The sequence below is a fragment of the Nicotiana tabacum genome, chromosome 1 (assembly GCF_000715075.1).
Source record: "Nicotiana tabacum cultivar K326 chromosome 1, ASM71507v2, whole genome shotgun sequence".
NCBI classification, from domain to species: Eukaryota; Viridiplantae; Streptophyta; class Magnoliopsida; order Solanales; family Solanaceae; genus Nicotiana; species Nicotiana tabacum.
The window spans coordinates 70,478,853-70,497,600 of record NC_134080.1 but is presented as its reverse complement, the minus strand read 5'-3'; the positions used below and the strand labels follow the sequence as shown (position 1 = coordinate 70,497,600).

The window sequence follows — 18,748 nt, the reverse complement described above, 5'->3', positions numbered from 1 at the left end:
GAGACTATCCAATTCCAGCAGCAAAGTCTGACAAGAAGGCAAATGGACAAACATCTACTGAACCCATCGATCTGGAAAAGAATACGAGAAGATCTAAAGCTGTGATACTACTAAAGAAATGCAGGATAAGTTGGAAGTCACATATCAAGGGACAAACAAAGTTAAGGAAAAAAGGATAAATCTGCTGACCCATGACTATGAACTTTTTTAAATGAAAGAAGGTGAATCCATTGAGGAAATATTTGCTAGATTCAGCAAAATTATTGGAGATCTAAAGGCCTTTGAAAGACCATATTCAAGTGGTGAGCAAGTTCGAAAAATTCTAAGAAGTCTACCTACTACTTGGCAAATAAAAGTAGTAGCTCTTGAATCTCAAGATCTAGACAAACTATCATATGATGAACTACGAGGAGATCTTATTGCCTTTGAGAAAACACATCTCAAAAAACGAGGACAGAAAGAAAAGAAGAAAATTGTTACTTTTAAAACCTCGATTGAAGGATCTGAAGATGAAAATAAAAATGAAGCTGAGTAACTTGAATAAGAAATAGCTATAGTTTCCAAAAAGATACAGAGAATACCAAAAAGTAGAGAATGTCCTCCAGAAGAACATCAAGACAATACAACGAACAAGAAAAGAACGATGGGGAAATGCTATGAAAGTGAAAAATATGATCATATACAAGTTGAATGCCCAGATCTTAAAAGAAAAGCCTCGACCTGAACACAATGGTAGTATAACACCACATTTCACTCTTCAATATAATGTATTCCCTGTGAGACACTATATGGGCAACCTCCACCTTTGCATCTTCTATATATGGCTGGTGATTCTGACTCAGTGGAATTTGATAGGAGCCTGCTCACAAGGGAATTTGAGTTACAATTGTTGAAGTACCATTTACAAAGGACTCAGCAGAGGATGACTGAGCAAGCTAACAAACATAGATCAGACAGGAAATTTCAATAACGGGATTGGGTATAATTAAAAATTCAGTCTTACATGCAAATAACCATGTTTGGGTCACACTTTACCAAGCTATCAGCAAAGTATTGTGGGCCTTACCAAGTGTTGCAAAAGGTAGAGCACGTAGCATACAAGCTCTCACTTCATCCAAAGTTATTGTTGCACCCTACCTTTCACGTGTCTCAGCTCAAGCGATGTTACGAGTTACTAGATACCATCTCTCATCCACCAGTGCTAGAACTACCAAGTCCTTACTACCCTCAGCACACAAAATTTTGGATAGACCTATGATTCAAAAGGGGAACAAGGCAATTGCTCTAAAGATTCGATGGGACAAGTTATCATCAGATCTCGCAACTTGGGAAGGCTATCAAGCTCTAAAGATTTGTTTTCCCACATTCCTTCCTTGAGGACAAGGAAGGTCTTAATCGGGGAGAACTTATACGAGAAGAAAAGAAGATAGGGTTGCACGTAGCCATTAAAGTGGTTGAGTTAGGTTGGGGTCAAGTTTAATAGCTGTACAGTTAAGTCCCTCTCAGGTTTATGTTATAGGTTTTTATAATTACATATTAGCCCGTAAGTTGTCACTGTTCTGGCACTATTGGTCCTGTCAGAGTTAGTTATAATGTCTTGTCTTGTAGTGAGTAGTGAAATATGATATATTCTCTTGTAATCAGCTGATTGAGCATGAATTGGAAACCTATTTTAATTTTTGCCCTAATTTCTTATTCCTTAGTCATTATCTCTTTTTTCCTATTTTATTTTTATCGCTTTTAGCAACACTCATCCTCCTCCTCAAAGACGGTGGAAGAGAAAATTCCTAGGTTCTTTGTTCCCAGTCTCAAGCATTGCTGTATTTTTTATTAAGTTAAATAGGGTATTTAGGTTTAGTAATTCTTAATTTAATCTGTAGGTTTTTTTTAACTAAATAGGATATTTCGGCTAATAAGAAGGGTATTTAGGTAAATTGGATTATTCCTTGAATTTAGACTCTCACTAAATGCTTCCAGGCACATATAACGAGGCTAGAAAATATCACTTCTTTTCCGACATTATCTAAACAGTTCCGATGGTTATTTCAGAGTTTTATTAGTAATCAATCATCAGTGATTAATTCTAAAACTTATTTTGTTTCATTATGGGGAAAATAAGATTTATTTTGCTGCAGGATCCAAATCTTATGATGTCACTCGACTCAAGTCAAGGGCAGAAACATGGTTCGAATGGGTGGAAAGGAGCCATTATTTGATGCGCAGAACAACCTTCAGTTTGAAAATCATGGAGTGGCTTTGCTTCGTTCTTCGGGAGGCTTGAAGAGATGTTGGCACATATGTAAGGAAATGGAAATTAAAGGAGCAGTTCTCTATCTTGTTCAGTTCCAGGAGGAGCAACAAGTTTGGAAGATTTATTAGCATTGTATCAGTCCAAAGTGACAAAAGATCGGTAACTATTATTCCTGAAGCAACATTTAATGCGGGATGGAATGATATTGCATTAAAGAATAGGAGATTCAACAATGCAGACAGAGGATCCTTTATAACGAGTGGTCCCAGGAAAATAGATCCCAAAATAAGTCTAATGAAGCACACATTACAAAAGGCTCTGTCACACCTCCTTTTTCCGCCTCCGCGAGGGTACAAGGAATTTTTTTCAATTAAAGGACAATCGAAACGGGATTTGTTTGTTTATTTCAGAGTCGCCACTTGGGAGATTTAGGGTGTCCCAAGTCACCAATTTTAATCCCGAATCGAGGAAAAGAATGATTCCATATTACAGTCTGCGTACTAGAAATCCGGATAAGGAATTCTGTTAACCCGGGAGAAGGTGTTAGGCATTCCCGAGTTCCGTGGTTGTAGCACGGCCGCTCAACTGTTATATTCGGCTTAATTATCTAATTTTATACAAATATGAACTTATGTGCAAATTTTATCTTTTACCGCTTTCATAATTGTTATTATTATTTTTACAAGAATGTGAACATTGTTTAAAACATGTCTTTGGATTACGTCACATGAAATGCATCCGCAATCCGGAACACATTTTTATTCAATATTTTGGGATTTGGATTTGGGTCGTATGAAATACGCACCCGAGTTTAAGAAGATAACATTATTAAGTACGCGCCTAAAGCGACTAGCGTATCATTATTTTGGGTAGGGCCGTGAAATTTGCTAAAACGGCTCCTCCCGAATTCTAAGCAATTAAATGTACATTTATTGAGGGCCCCGCAATCTATACATTTTATTAAGCGAGGCTCATCTCATTTATTTTAAATGGACAAATCTTAAAGCGACTACATTTTTCTATAAAAATTAGTCTTTAAAATAAAGAAAGAAAATCCTAATTAATTACTAGCTTTTTTTATTATTTTAAGAAAACATGACATGCTAATTGCTAGATTAATACAAATATCGATGAAAAAGGAATTTTACTCAAATTTTCGAAATTATAAATAAAATAAAAATTCGACAACTAATATCCAAAAGAATCAAATACAACTCAGCATTGTTATAAAAAATTATTGAGATTAATTATTCACAACCATTTGAAACTAGATTTAACCATAATTACTAAAGCTTATTAGAAAGTTTATTAGACTTAAACGTTCTTCTAATCTTGCTTGAACTCAAATCATGCCTTAATGCCTAATTTACGAAATTTAATTTAAATTCATGCCTTAGCTAAATTTAGCTACTTATTCATGATTAACCTACTGTTGATAATCTTGAAACCTTCATAACTAGTGAATTAACCCGTTTTGCCAAACCGATTCATTAAAGACTAACTTATGTTATTTTTTCTTATTCCAATTATTATTCAGTAATACATGAAATAGCTTAAATACAATCAACAAAAGGAACAAAGAAAAACGAAATTAAAACTTCAAAATTTCATTCTTCATATGTATTCATGCTTCCACATTATTAGCTTGCAATAGCTAGTATTACAGTCGTGTACCTGGTATTGGAAACAAAAGAAGATGAAGATGAGAATCAGCAGCAGTAATAACAATACAGCACAGCAACAACAGTCCAGCAACAGTAACAACCCAGGAACCGAGTTTGCAAACCGGTGGAGTAGTAATCCCAAAACAAAAACTTCAAGCTTCGATGAAACAACAACAATTAATGCTGATTTCAAACAATGAAAAAAAGTAGAAGATTTCTTTTAGTTTTTTTTTATTTGAAAGTTTAAATATTTTTCGAAATTTTTCTTTCTCTCTTAAATATTCATCTCTTTTTTTTTCTCTCTCTCTTATTCTCTCTGTCCGTTCTTTTTCTTATTCTCCTCTTTTATTCTCTTCAAGACCTCTTATTTATTTCTCATCCTAAACCCTTTAATCCATTAATAAAACCACACTTTCTCCTACCAAACCCATTATCTTCTCACTCATCCTCCACTACATTAAACAAATATATCAACCTCACCCCATTACATCTTGTCCCACATGTCTAACATAAACAAATACAATATTCCCCTCCACTACATTATGTCTTGTCCTCCATTTATATTAAACAATTATATCACCCACACCCCATTACATTTTGTCCCCCATACTTAACATAAAGAATTACAAAGTTTAATTACTAAACTACCCCTCCGACCTTATTGCAATTACCATTTTACCCCTTAACGTACTACAATTTACCAAACTCCTTCATCAGCTATAACAAATCAATTAATCAAACTCAACCAAAATATAGCCAATATGACCAATTTCTACACAAATTCAAACAACAAATCATATGAACACGGATGAACAACACAACTCCAAATTAATGGAAATAAATTAACCATATCGGGAACCAATCCTGGTTAACTTAGACCAAAAATGGATGAGCAAGGAAACAACAATATTAACAACACAACACATGATTCAAACTAAATCAACAAATCAAAAACATAAACTCACATTAAATCACTGGATTAAAAATGAACTTCAAACAAAGATGAACATGAATTAAATCTATTTTTAAACAACAAAACATGACGGATTCACATGATTAAACCAACATACTCCCCGACTACAACTAAATTCTTTTGAAAAAGAACCAATTATGAGCTTAAACTTGAATCTAACAATATTAACAATTTCTGAAAAATACATAAAATACATGAAACAAATTGAAGAAATAATTAATTAAATTTCAATTTGAATCTAACAAATATTAAACTAACAATTTCACATGAACAACTGTAAAATTAACAAAACAATGAACATGAACAAAACAAAAATCAAACATCTACCGATTTTAGATTCGAGAAATATCAAAACGAAATACGGAAAAAAAATAAAACTCAAAATCTACTAACCGGATCGAAACGACGAACAACGACTAACCAACGACGAACTCGAACTATGTATGGACTGTTTTGACGACCCCCAACCAAAACTCGAACAAACGACGACGAAGACGAATTTAAGAAGCAACCGAAGAAACGTCGAAGCAGTAGCAGCAGTCGACGCAGCAGAAGCGATGCTCGAGATGGACGGGGCAGTAAAAAAAAGTTGAAGCAGTAGCAACAGCAGCCATGGACGAGAGAGCTGGACGCGGAGCAAATGCTCGACAGCGGCGTCGATGAAAGATGGAAGAAGCAGCTGGTCGACGCAACATCAATGGAGGAAAAGAAGCAGCAACATCATGGGCTGAAGCAGCTATGGTCGTCGACTGTTGCTGCGTTCAGCAGCTATGGTCGTCGAGGAGGAAGACGGCGATGAAGAAAGCTGAAGCAGACGACGCAGCTGTGAAGCAGCTCGTCGAGGGTCGTTTGTTTTTTTTTTCTTGGTCGAGGGTTTTCCGGCGGAGAAGAAGACGAAGCAGCGGCGGAGGAGCTGGTCGTGAGGCGGAGGCTGGTGGACTGGAGGGTGGTCGACGTTGGGCAGCCATGGTTGGAAGGTTTGGAGCTTTGGGGAAGATGAAGAGAAAGAAGGGGAGGGGGCGGATAGCTTAGCATTTTTAGGGTTTTCTTTTTGTTTGTTTTGTAAAAATATAAGATAATAGGGGTGTTGGGTCTTTGGGTTATGGACCGGGTCGACCCGGTTTAAAATGGACCAGGTCATGGGAAGGTTGGGCAATTTTTGGGTCTGTGGCTTGAATTTGAAGAAGAGGCCCAATTCCGATTTTTCTTTGTATTTTTGCTTTCTTTTCTTCTTTTATTTTTCTAAAACTAAATTATAAAAATACTTAAATTATTATTAAGAACTAAACTAAGTTATAAAAGCGCAAATTAACTCCCAATAACAATTAACGCACAATTAAGTAATAATTAAGCATAAAATTGTATATTTGGACATTAAATGCTAAAAATGCAAAATATGCCTATTTTTGTAATTTTTTAATTTTTGTAAAACAAACTTAATTACTAACAATTGTAGAATTAAATCATACATGCAAAATGCGACATATTTTTGTATTTTTATTAATTTAACAAATAAACATGCACAGACAAATGCAAATAATTATTCAAAAAATATCACAAAATTGCACACCAAGGAAAATCATTTTATTTTTGAATTTTTTGGGAGTAATTCTTTCATAGGGCAAAAATCACGTGCTTACAGGCTCCAACAACAGAATATTGATCTCAGGTGGTGCTGTAAATGCTGATGAGGGTCTATTGGGTAGATGTGTGGTTGATAGCTTCGAAGAAGGCATGACAGAGAAACCAACTATTTCTGATATTCGGAGGTGGTCGGTGAGCTCTTGAAAAATACTTTTGGAATTAATGTATAGGAGATGTGGGGATCAAGGTTTTTATTCTAGTTTCCTAACAAACACATGGCAGAACTAAGGCTGTACTGTGGGCCGGTATGGGCCCGGGACTGGCCCAGGACCATGGTCTAAACGGGCCTAATGGGCCCGTTCAAGTGGGCCTGGGCTTAAGTGGTGCAAAGGCTCATGACGGGCCGGTTCAACCGGGCCCAACGGGCCAAACGAAAATTTTATTTTATTTTTTTTTAAAAAAAGACCAACGGTCAGATTTTTAAAATCTAGCCGTTGGCCTTCAAAATTTATCCATTGGCCACTTTAAAAAATAGCCATTTGGCCCCCAAACTTTGCTTTAACCCCAAACTTTTTATAATTACACTTTTTCCCAATTCTCAACTATAAATACCCCCCTATTCTTTCATTTTTACTCACAAATTCATCAATCTCTCTCTAATTTTCTTCTATAATTGCTTACTTTATTATTGCAATTTCGTGAAAAATTGTGAAGTTGGTGAATTGAAGTATTCAAGTCTTCAAGTCTTCAACGATATTCAATTTTCAAGAAGTTGTTCATCAATTCGGTAAACTCGTTCCAACTCTTAAGTTTTAATATTATAGCTTTGTTAGTTTTATTTAGTATAATTATAATTAATATGGCATTTTCTTTGAAAAATATTTTTGGTGGTAAGGGTAATGGAAAATCTAAAATTGTTGAATCTAGTAGCCAAGCTACTACTCTTCCCCCGGCTTCCCGACCCATACATGTTACCCGTCCTCCTCCACCTATTATTCTTGATAGTGGTAACCCTTGTTTTCAATTTTTCGATAGTCAATTTTGCCATGATGTTGCACCGGGTCAACAATTAAATGAAGAAGTTATGAATGCTCTTTATCCTAATGAAACTATCTTTGAAAATTATGAGGAAAATGATGATTTAGATGAAACGCAACCGGATTTAGATGATACACCTACTAGTCCTGTTAATAACCCAAATGATGCCTCGCCTGACCCTCCTGTAGTAACCCCTACTTTTGATAGACAACCTTCTAAACGGCCCGAAACATCTCTTGTTTGGCAATTTTTTACTCAACTAAGAGAACAAAATAAGGCTAAGTGTAAAACTTGTGGGTATCAACTAGTTCATAAATTTACTGGAGACCATAGCGGTACGGGTAGTTTGACTAGACACATATTGAAACACCCTAGAAATAAAGCTAGATTTTTACAAATGAAAGTTGCAAGATGGGACAAGTGTAGATACTACGGTTAACTCTAGTACAGGTTCAAATCTAGTTCAACCGGGAATTAACACTGTTGTCGGTGGCATTTTATATTATGATCCAAATAAAGATCGTGAAGAATTGGCAAAAATGGTTACTGTTATGTGCTTACCCTATAGTTTTCCTTCTAACCCTCATTTTGTGCATTTATTAGAAGAGTTTTTAATCCTACTTATAAAGGATGGCCTCGCGCAACCGTAAACAGCGATATTTATAAATATAAATATGAATATGAACAATATTTGCACTATTTATTTACTCATATAGATTGTCGCATTGCTATTACTACTGATATTGGTAGAAGTGGTAATGACTATGATTATCTAACTGTTACAAGTCATTGGATAGATGAGGAGTGGATAATGCAAAAGTGCATTATTGCTTATAGAATAATTAATTCACGCCACACAGATAAGTTTATTGCTAACACAGTTGCAGATATTTGTAGATATTTTTGCATTAGAGATAAAATTATGTCTGTTTCAATGGATAATGCTTCTAGTAACACTAATGTTATAGGCTTGCTTACAACTACACTAAATCCTGCATTTAGTAATATTTTTCATGTTAGATGTATTTGTCATATTTACCATTTAATCGTCGGTGCTAGTATGAAAGTTTTAAATGTAGAAATTGAAAAGGTTAAAATGGCTCTTAATTGGCTTTTTTATTCAAACCGTAAAAGTAGACTTAGAGACTATTTTAAAAAATGTGATTGAATTTGGCCTTAGAGAAAGAAAGGTTCCTAAACTTTGTCTGACTGGATGGAATTACATGTATGAAAGTTTAGTTGTTGCATATGAATATAGGAACCCAATAAGCGCAACGTATAATGCTCGTGTAGGTGATTGTGATGATGATGATGATGAGCACCTTACAAATCAAGATTGGAGTAATGTTAAAATGCTTGTAGACTTTTTAGAACAATTTAATATTGCTACAAATGAATTATCTGGCAAATATTATCCTACTATTTCTAACTGTTTAGTTTATATTGCAACACTTGTAGATTTATTTACTCAATTTTCAGAGGGTGGAGTAATTTATTAAGAAGCTATTAATTCTCTGAAAGCTAAGTTTAAAAAATATTTTTTCCCTATCCCCCCTATTTTTGGTGTTGCTGCATTGTTAAATCCTACAATGAAATTAGAAGGTCCTCACTTTTGGTATTCAAAAATTTATAACGCTTTATCACTTTCAGCTGAGGAATTTGCTACACTTGGAGATGCAAAAACCTCAATTAAAATAAATGCTCAAACTATTTATAATGCTTATCAACTTGCCTTAGATCAAGCTAGACCAAATATTCCAACTCCTACTTCGTCTAGTTGGCAAGCATCTAAAAGAACTGCGGGCCTAAAAGCCTTTAGTTCTTGGATGGAGTTCAGGGGTTCTCAAGGTGATAATTTTGGTGATAGTTCACAACTAAATGAGCTTCAAGTTTATTCGCAGGGACTTGAATTAGAGAATCCCGACGGCTCCTTCGATGTTTTGGAATGGTGGAAGGATAAACAAAAACACTATCCGGTTCTTTCAAGGATGGCTCGAGATATTTTAAGTGTTCAAACTTCAACAGTGGCATCGGAGAGCGCATTCAGTCAAGCGAGACTTCAAATCGGTGATCATAGAGCGTCTATGAGGGAGAGCTTGGAAAAATCAATACTCTTCAGAGATTGGATCCGTTCGGAAAGAAGAAATTTTGTACTTGCAGAATCACAACCGGAGATAGATGAAGCTTATGAAGAAATGCTAGCGGAACTTGCGCAGGATGCTGCTTCGCCCGGAAACGGTGATGAACAAGCTTCTTTTCCACCACCACCAACGAAAATTCCTCCAGACCTTGAAGGATTTATGAGATTTGTTAGAGATAATACATGAACTAACATGTAACTTGTATTTTGGCACATCTTCCTTAGTTTTTTTTCCTTTTAATGGTGGTATTAGTACCTGTCACACCTCCTTTTTACATACCCGCAAGGGTACAAGTGAGTTTTTTCCAATTAAAGGACAATCGAAACGGGATTCGTTTATTTATTTCAGAGTCGCCACTTGGGAGATTTAGGGTGTCCCAAGTCACCAATTTTAATCCCGAATCGAGGAAAAGAATGACTCCGTATTACAGTCTGCGCACCAGAAATCCGGATAAGGAATTCTGTTAACCCGGGAGAAGGTGTTAGGCATTCCCAAGTTCCGTGGTTCTAGCACGGTCGCTCAACTATTATATTCGGCTTGATTATCTGATTTTATACAAATATGAACTTATGTGCAAAATTTTATCTTTTTACCGCTTTCTTACTTATTGTTATTATTTTACGAGAATTGCAACGTCGTGGAAACATATCTTCCGATTTGGGATACTGTGGCATCTAATACCTGGAACTCCATGGTGAACAGGACAGGACCGATGGTCAATTCAAGTACAACATCCCCTACAGTAGCTGTTCCATTTCCGTCAAATCCTCGGACACAAATGCTATTCTTGTGGATTCTTCCATGGTCGATCTTTAACTGGTTCAGGGTGGATAATGGACAAATATTGGCACTTGACCCGTTATCCACTAATACCCGAGTAACTACCGCGTTTTCACATTTGACAGTCAGATAGAGAGCTTTATTATGCTCCGTACCTTCCACTGGCAGATCATCATCTGAGAACGTTACCCTGTTCACTTCGAAAATCTTGTTGGCAATGGTTTCCAGGTGGTTTACAGAAATCTCGTTGGGTACATGAGCTTCGTTCAGTATTTTCATCAGGGCCCGGTGATGTTCCTCAGAATGGATCAGTAATAATAGCAGCGAGATCTGTGCTGGTGTTTTCCTCAGCTGCTCGACCACGGAGTAGTCCTGCACTTTCATCTTCCTCAAGAACTCCTCAACCTCTTCTTCGGACATAGGTTTCTTGGTTGTAGCGGGGTTGGTTCTTCTTAGCTCCACCGGAGCAAAACACCGACCTGATCGAGTCAGTCCTTGCGCTTCACAACTAACTTCCTCCACTTGTTTTCCTTGGTACATCACCACTGCCCTCTCATATTTCCAAGGCACAGCCTTACTATCAACCATCGGCAACTGAACTGCGGGCTTTATTGTGACCAGTTCCCTGTATACCCCTTTTAACACAACTGCAGGTGTGGGCGGAGTCCCTGATATTACCAACTTGTTTGGCTCGGGTTTGCTTGTTATGGCGGACGGTCTCTTCCCCAATATCACTACCGGCTTGACGCCTTCTCCCTGGGACTGTACCCCTGTTCCTCCACTGGTCGGTCCTTCTTTCGGAGCGGCCTGGATCATCATCACTGTTTGTGAGGGTTTTCTCAATTCTCCTCCCTCATACACCAACTCAATCATGTGAGTCTCGTGGTGCGCTGGCAATGGGTTCTGGTTGATGTTAGGAGCTTCCGGTGTCTGGACCTCGATCTTATTGGTATCAATAAGATCCTGTATGGCATGCCTCAATTTCCAACACTTTTCGGTATCATGCCTCAGCATCCCTGAGCAGTACTCACAACTTATTGATCGGTCTAAATTCTGGGGTGGGGGATTTGGTTCTCGAGTCTGAACAGGACTAACCAAACCCAACTGCCTCAATTTGTGGAACAAAACGGTGTAGGTTTCTCCCAACTCTGTGAAAGTTCTGTGCTTCCGCAGCCTGTCATTCCTAGCATCTGGATTTCCCCGAAAGCCTGCCCCTGGAGGGTTTCTATATGCCCTTGGTGGAGGATAGGTGTTTTGGGGTGGTGCATATGTGTTCTGGGAGTCGGCGCGCGCCATTGCGGGCGAACCGGAGGCTGAGTGTATGTCTGGGCTTGGTGTATGGAGAAATGTGGTTCTCGGTGTGTATAGTAGTGCTGTAGTAGGCTGTATGGGTAGTTTGGCCCGTGGGGCCTAGGTTGATTGTAGTGGGGTTTGCCAGACCTGGCCCAACTGCTTGCCTCAATCGTGGCAATTTCTTCTTTCTTTCTTCTTCCCAACGCACCTCCCGTGCCGCTCTGAATAGCCTGGGTCATAGCCTTGAGTGCCGAGTAATTCAGGATTTTGTCAGACCTCAGACCCTCTTCTATCATGACCCCTATCTTCACTACCTCGTTGAAGGATTTTCCGACTGTTGTCACCAAGTGACCAAAGTAGGTTGGATCCAGTGTTTGCAAGAAGTAGTCCACCATTTCTCCCTCTCTCATGGGAGGATCCACTCTAGTTGCTTGCTCTCTCCAGCGGAACCCGTACTCGCGAAAACTTTCCCCGGGCTTCTTCCCGGTCCTCAATAATGTGAGACGGTCAGGGACTATCTCGAGATTGTATTGGAAATGACCTGCGAAAGCCTGCGCCAGGTCATCCCAAGTGTACCATCTGCTGGAATCCTGCCTGGTATACCATTCTAGCGCAGATCCGCTCAGATTTTGGCCGAAATAAGCTATCAGCAGCTCATCTTTGCCGCCTGCCCCTCTCATTTTGCTACAGAATCCCCGCAAATGCGCCATGGGATCACCGTGCCCTTCATATAAATCAAACTTAGGCATCTTGAACCCAGCCGGGAGTTGGACGTCCGGGAAAGGGCATAGATCTTTGTAAGCCACGCTGACTTGGTTGCCCAATCCGTGTAGGTTTCTGAAGGACTTCTCCAGGCTTTTGAACTTCCTCAATACCTCATCCTGTTCAGGGGCTTTAACCGGCTTTTCAATCTCTGCCGGTACCTCCAAGTGCGGGTTGTAGGCCTGTGGTTCGGGGGCATGGAATGTAGGCTCAGGGGGATAGTATTGCGTATCGGGAGCCTGAAACAATGGCTCGCTGGTTGATCTTTGCAGGGTGGCTGATGTGGGTCCCATAAAAGTGGGAACATTTGGTGTTGGGAGAGGTTGATGGGGTGGTGGAGCTTGGGAATCATGTGGGCTTCTTTCCTGATGATAATGGGGATTCGGGAGGCTTGTTGAAGGGCCGAAGTGAGGGTATTCCGGCATGTGCCCCAGTGGCTCAGGGCTCTTTTGTGCTTTGGCTAGAGCTAGCTGCATTGCATTCATCTCTAGTCCCATCCTTTCAATCTTTTCCATTGCTTCTTTTAACAACTGGCTCATCGACCTTTCTTCCTCGTTACTATTCTCTGAAGTAGTCATGCTTGTTGCTACTGGTCCTTTGGATCTGGTTTGGTAAGAGTGTGTTGCCAGAATTCTTTAACAACTAACTTGTCTGGAAACAGACAACAACAAACTTTGTTAGCGTTAGATTTTAACAGATTTGATCACAACACATAGAGGATGCAATGTTCCTAGGCAGTTAACCGTTTCTACATGCTTTGCTTCAAACAACATGCGTCATCCCGGCTTACTCATTTGTCCCTTTTTTAAAGTACTTTGGGAAACCCTGTATTTTATTTTATTTCTCCTTTTTTTCTTTCTTAAAAGCGGTCGAATCTTATGGGGATTGCCTACGTATCACGTCCCCGCGCGAATCAGACCAGGCGTAGTTCTGCCATAAGGTAAAGACACACAAAATTCTTTTTGGAATCATTAAGTTCATCATCAAAATTTGCTATTACAAATTACTTCCAATAAAGAATAGCAACAGTACAGACTCCACAGTTTTTAACTTGATTTGGCTAAAAGAAAAGAAAACAACACATGGGAAAGCACAAAGCCTGAACAGGACTCGACCGAAGATTAATTTCCCAACTTAGGGGCCCACGAGGCATCATTCGGCCTTTTCGCGGCTCTAGGTGTGAGGTCTCTCTGCAAGCTTTTCAATTCATTCATGATCCGATGGACGCAACCCATGATGGAAACAAGGAGGGTTTTCCGAGGCATTTGCTCACATGCTAGGCATCTCATGTAGATGTAGTGCCCAATCTCGTTGATCCTTCCTCGAATGTTGTCCCTTTCAACGAACAATTGCCTTATTTGTCGGTTTTTTTATCCTAGTGCTTGCGCATTGTCGGCAAGCTGATCCTGGAACATCTCCATTTGTCTTTCCATGCAGGCCATTGCATCGTAACAACGTCTTCTGTCAGCCTGGGCATCTCGTGCTTGTTTGCTGATCTGATCATGCAGAGTGGAGTTCGTTTTCCTTAATATCCCGATGCTCATTTCATAATCCCTTATGACTTGTTGCAGGTGCTGCCTCCGGGCCATGGTACTTTTTGCCCACTTGGTTCATAATCTTGCTGTGCTAGCCTTGGCTCTTTCCAAGTCTTCCTGGCTTTCCGCAACCTGATTTTTTAACCCTGCTATCAATCTTTTATCCGCCCTTGGGACTTGGGACTGTTGAGATGTATAGATGCCGGTCAAGCCACGACGGTTATGGCAGAGGTACATGCTGGAGTTTGCGGGCCACATATGAGCGGATATGTATTGGCAAGGAAGATCCTCAGGGCAGGGTATCATTGGCTCACCATGGAACATGACTGTATCACTTTCGTAAGGAAATGCCATCAGTGTCAGATACATGGATATCTGATTCATTCTCCGCCAACAGAGTTACATACGATGTCAGCACCCTGGCCGTTTGTGGCATGGGGCATGGATGTCATTGGACCTATCGAGCCAGCAGCGTCCAACGGTCATAGGTTCATTTTAGTAACCATTGACTACTTCACCAAATGGGTTGAGGCTAAAACCTTCAAGTCGGTAACTAAAAAGGCGGTGGTGGATTTTGTGCACTCCCATATCATCTGCAGATTTGGGATCCCAAAAGTAATCATCACGGATAACGGTGCGAATCTTAACAGCAGCCTGATGAGAGAGGTATGCCAACAATTCAAGATTACACACCGCAATTCCACCCCATATCGTCCCAAGGCGAATGGAGCGGTCGAAGAAGCCAATAAAAACATCAAGAAGATACTGCGAAAGATGGTGGAAGGATCTAGACAATGGCACGAGAGATTACCCTTTGCTCTGTTGGGTTATCGCACTACCGTCCGGACCTCCATAGGTGCAACTCCTTATTTATTGGTGTACGGAACTGAGGCTGTAATACCGGCGGAGGTCGAAATTCCGTCCCTCCGGATTGTCGCTGAAGCTGAGATTGATGATGATGAATGGGTCAGAGCTCGATTGGACCAGTTGAGCTTGATAAATGAGAAAAGATTGGCAGCAGTGTGTCATGGTCAGCTGTATCAGAAGAGAATGGCGAGAACATACAATAAGAAGGTACGCCCCAGGAAGTTTGAAGTAGGGCAGCAGGTGTTAAAGAAGATCCTCCTGCATCAGGTCGAGGCAAAAGGCAAGTTCGCCCCAAATTGGCAAGGGCCTTATATTGTGACCAGAGTGTTGTCCAACGGTGCTGTGTGTTTGACAGATATCGAGGGGAGATGTGTCGACATGGCTATCAATTCTGATGCAGTCAAGAGATATTATGCGTAATTTCTTTAATTATGGAAATTATCGGTTCGTTTGTTTGTACTTGGTGCTTATTGGATAATGAAATGACAGAGGCAGTTCTTTCTTCTATCCAAACACTTTTAACCCTTGTTTCCCCCTTTTGAGCCTTAAGTTATTCTTTCATACCCCTCTTTTGGAATCACTAATGGAAAATATATGAAATAAAAAGAAAAAAAAAGAGAAAAATCATTAAAGGAAAATGAAAAAAAAGGAGAAAGAAAAGAAAAAGAAGATAAAAATCATAAGAAATACAAAACCGTGGGAACTACATTTGACCTGATTCCTCGAAGAGGATACGTAGGCGCCTCACGGCTCGGTCATAGTGTGCATAATGTCCATAAGTATGCATAATAGGCACAGTGTGCATAACGCACATAGCTCAACCTAGAGTAAAAATAAAATCCCCCAAGCAAGAAAACTGGGGCAGAGGTTATGTTTTAAAAATTCCAACAAAGGTTAGATTCCAAAAGTTGTAGCAGATCACCCATCAAATTATTTCATTTTGATAGCCTTGCTTTAGCCCCACACCAAAACCAACATCGACGTCCAAAAGACCTCCCGATCAATATCCAAGAGGTGCCAAGTCATGCAAATAAAGCCGAGAATAATACGCCGATCCCCAGCAAAGAAGAGGATCATGAAATTGGAAATGAATTGATAGTCCAAAGGGATCTCCAGAAGAGAGAGTCACATCGACAACACCCCGATTCCTCGATGAAGAAATAAAATGAGAGAGTCTTATCGGTGAAAACCTTCATAGGCACCGAAAGGCGACATAAGATGAGAGATATAAAATGAGAGAGTCTTATCGGTGAAAACCTTCACAGGCACCATAAGGCGCCGGGAGTTGAGAGAAAAGAGAGAGTCTCATTAGTGAAAACCCCTCGAAGGGCACTATGAGGCGACAAGACAGATCAACAAAAGGGTCCACATTCGCAAAGAAATGGACACTCATTTATCCCCAGCAAGTAAGACCATCGGGCAAGTTGATTAATACAAATAGACTGGGTCGGGAATCTATGGTGCACGTCATGATCACGGGGACCAGTCATGTCATCCAGATAAGTTCTTCTGAATTTCTTTTCCCGCCAAGTATTGGTTCAGAAAGATTTTCTCCTTTTCTATCTTTTTATTTCTCTTTCTAAAAATTTGTCTTGAAAAGGATTTTTTAAAGCTTACTACCAGAGACCGAAGAGGGATTCATCCGATGTAGGGTAACCCCAACAGTCCTAAAGGCTAGCCCCAGGCAATGCAATATTGTGCCCTGCAGTTTTGGAGGAAGTAAACTCCTAAAGGGAGTGTTTCCGGGAGTAAAAGCAGACTCCCACGGCATGTACTGTAAAGAGAAAGCAGAAAAGGGGATAAATTGAAAACCAATCCCCAGCAGGCCGGAAACCCCCAGCAAGCAACTTTGTCCACCAACCAGTTATGGGGGCACAGAGCAAGAAAAGGGAAAGAGAGGAAAAATCATCCACCGGAAAGGCACCTCCTCCCACCATGATTAAAACTAACTAAATCCTTTTGTCTGCTGCAGGAAAGCGAAGGATTGATGATGGCAGCAGGACGCGATGCCAGGGAAATCACCAAAACCGGGGCAGAAAATTTTCTGCCGATTGTCAAAAATTTTCTCGGAAGTACGAGGAAACAATTTTAATACTTTCAGTTCTAGGTCGCCCACCAGTAAAATGCGGGAATACTTTTCAGCTCTAGGTCGCCCACCAATAAAATGCGGGAATACTTTTCAGCTCTAGGTCGCCCACCAGTAAAATGCGGGAATACTTTTCAGCTCTAGGTCGCCCACCAGTAAAATGCGGGAATACTTTCAGTTCTAGGTCGCCCACCAGTAAAATGCGGGAATACTTTCAGTTCTAGGTCGCCCACCAGTAAAATGCGGGAATACTTTTCAGCTCTAGGTCACCCACCAGTAAAATGCGGGAATACTTTCAGTTCTAGGTCGCCCACCAGTATAATGCGGGAATACATTTTCTGTCTCTTCATTTCTATTCTAGGTCGCCCACCAGTATAATGCGGGAATACATTTCTGTCTTTTCATTTCTGTTCTAGGTCGCCCACCAGTATAATGCGGGCATACATTTCATATTTTTGCATTCAGGCACCCACCTGTATAACAAGAGGAATACTTTTGAGTCTTATACTGCAAATCTTGAAATCAGTAACCCACCGGAAGGTAGAAGGTTACAACAGGAATCCCCAGCAGGAAACAATAAAAATCCCCAGCACCGGGAAACAGAAGGTTGCAACAAGATGTCCCAACACAAGTTCAAGCGCATGAGTCAAAAGGAAGAAAAGACGCGTCTTGAAAGAAGCGGCCTGTGAACATTAAATTATGCCCAGCATAACAGATCTGATGAAGAGAGCCGTATCCCCAGAGGAACCGCCAAAAAGCTTAATGAAGGAAGTCATGTCCCCAGCGGACCGAACAAAATGATGAAAACTGGTATTCAGAAAAGCAAAGGGCCAGTGTCATCCCCAAATTCACGGAAGAAAAGCACCGGAGGAAACACAAGCCGACAAGAAAGGAAGGCAACAAGAACAAGTTGCAGTCTAGCCTAGCTTCTTGTTTTCTTTTAAGCACGGTGTAACAAAGAGATCGGTAAGCAGTGGTAATAGCATGCAACAACAGTAACATTGCAGTCCCACGGTAGTCCCAGCTACCAAAACTTCCCGAACTACATTGACCTGATTCCTGTTTAGCCCAGGATATGTAGGAAACCTTTGAAGCAAAGGTTCGGTCAAATCTTTTTCAAAATAAAAAAAAAATAAAAATGCTTCACACGGAGCACTCGGATGGGCAAAAATCGCTCGCTTTATCTTTGCACGAAAACCATTCGTGTCTTCGGGCAAAGAGGGGCAGCTGTAAGCACGTGATTTTTGCCCTATATGAGAATTACTCCCAAAAAATTCAAAAATAAAATAATTTTTCTTGGTGTGCAATTTTTGTGATATTTTGTGTAACTATTTGTATGTTTGTCTATGCATGTTTATTTGTTAAATTAATAAAAAATACAAAAATAGGCATCTTTTGCATTTTTAGCATTTAATGTCCAAATGAACAATTTTATGCTTAATTATTACTTAATTGTGCGTTAATTGTTATTGGAAGTTAATTTGCGCTTTTATAACTTAATTTAATAATAATTTAAGTACTTTTATAATTTAGTTTTAGAAAAATAAAAGAAGAAAAGAGAACAAAAATACAAAGAAAAATCGGATTGGGCCACTTCTTCAATTTCAAACCACAGGCCCAAATAATTGCCCAACTTTCCCCATGACCCGGTCCGTTTCAAACCGGGTCGATCCGGTCCGCTCCATTAACCCAACACCCCTTCTTCATTTTTGTCCAACACAAAACAAAACCAAAAAAATAAAAAATAAAAAGTGAATTATCACTATTAATAGTT

At 39.7% G+C, this 18,748-nt stretch overlaps 1 long non-coding RNA gene across 1 annotated transcript; it reads right to left on the bottom strand.

Moving 5' to 3' along the window:
• Positions 1-632: 632 nt before the first annotated feature.
• Positions 633-1,606, bottom strand: LOC107828691 (uncharacterized). The gene is made up of 2 exons (XR_001657778.2): positions 1,067-1,606; positions 633-859 (listed from the first exon to the last, which is right to left on the bottom strand). It is a non-coding gene; the product is annotated as an uncharacterized LOC107828691 (long non-coding RNA).
• Positions 1,607-18,748: the final 17,142 nt, after the last annotated feature.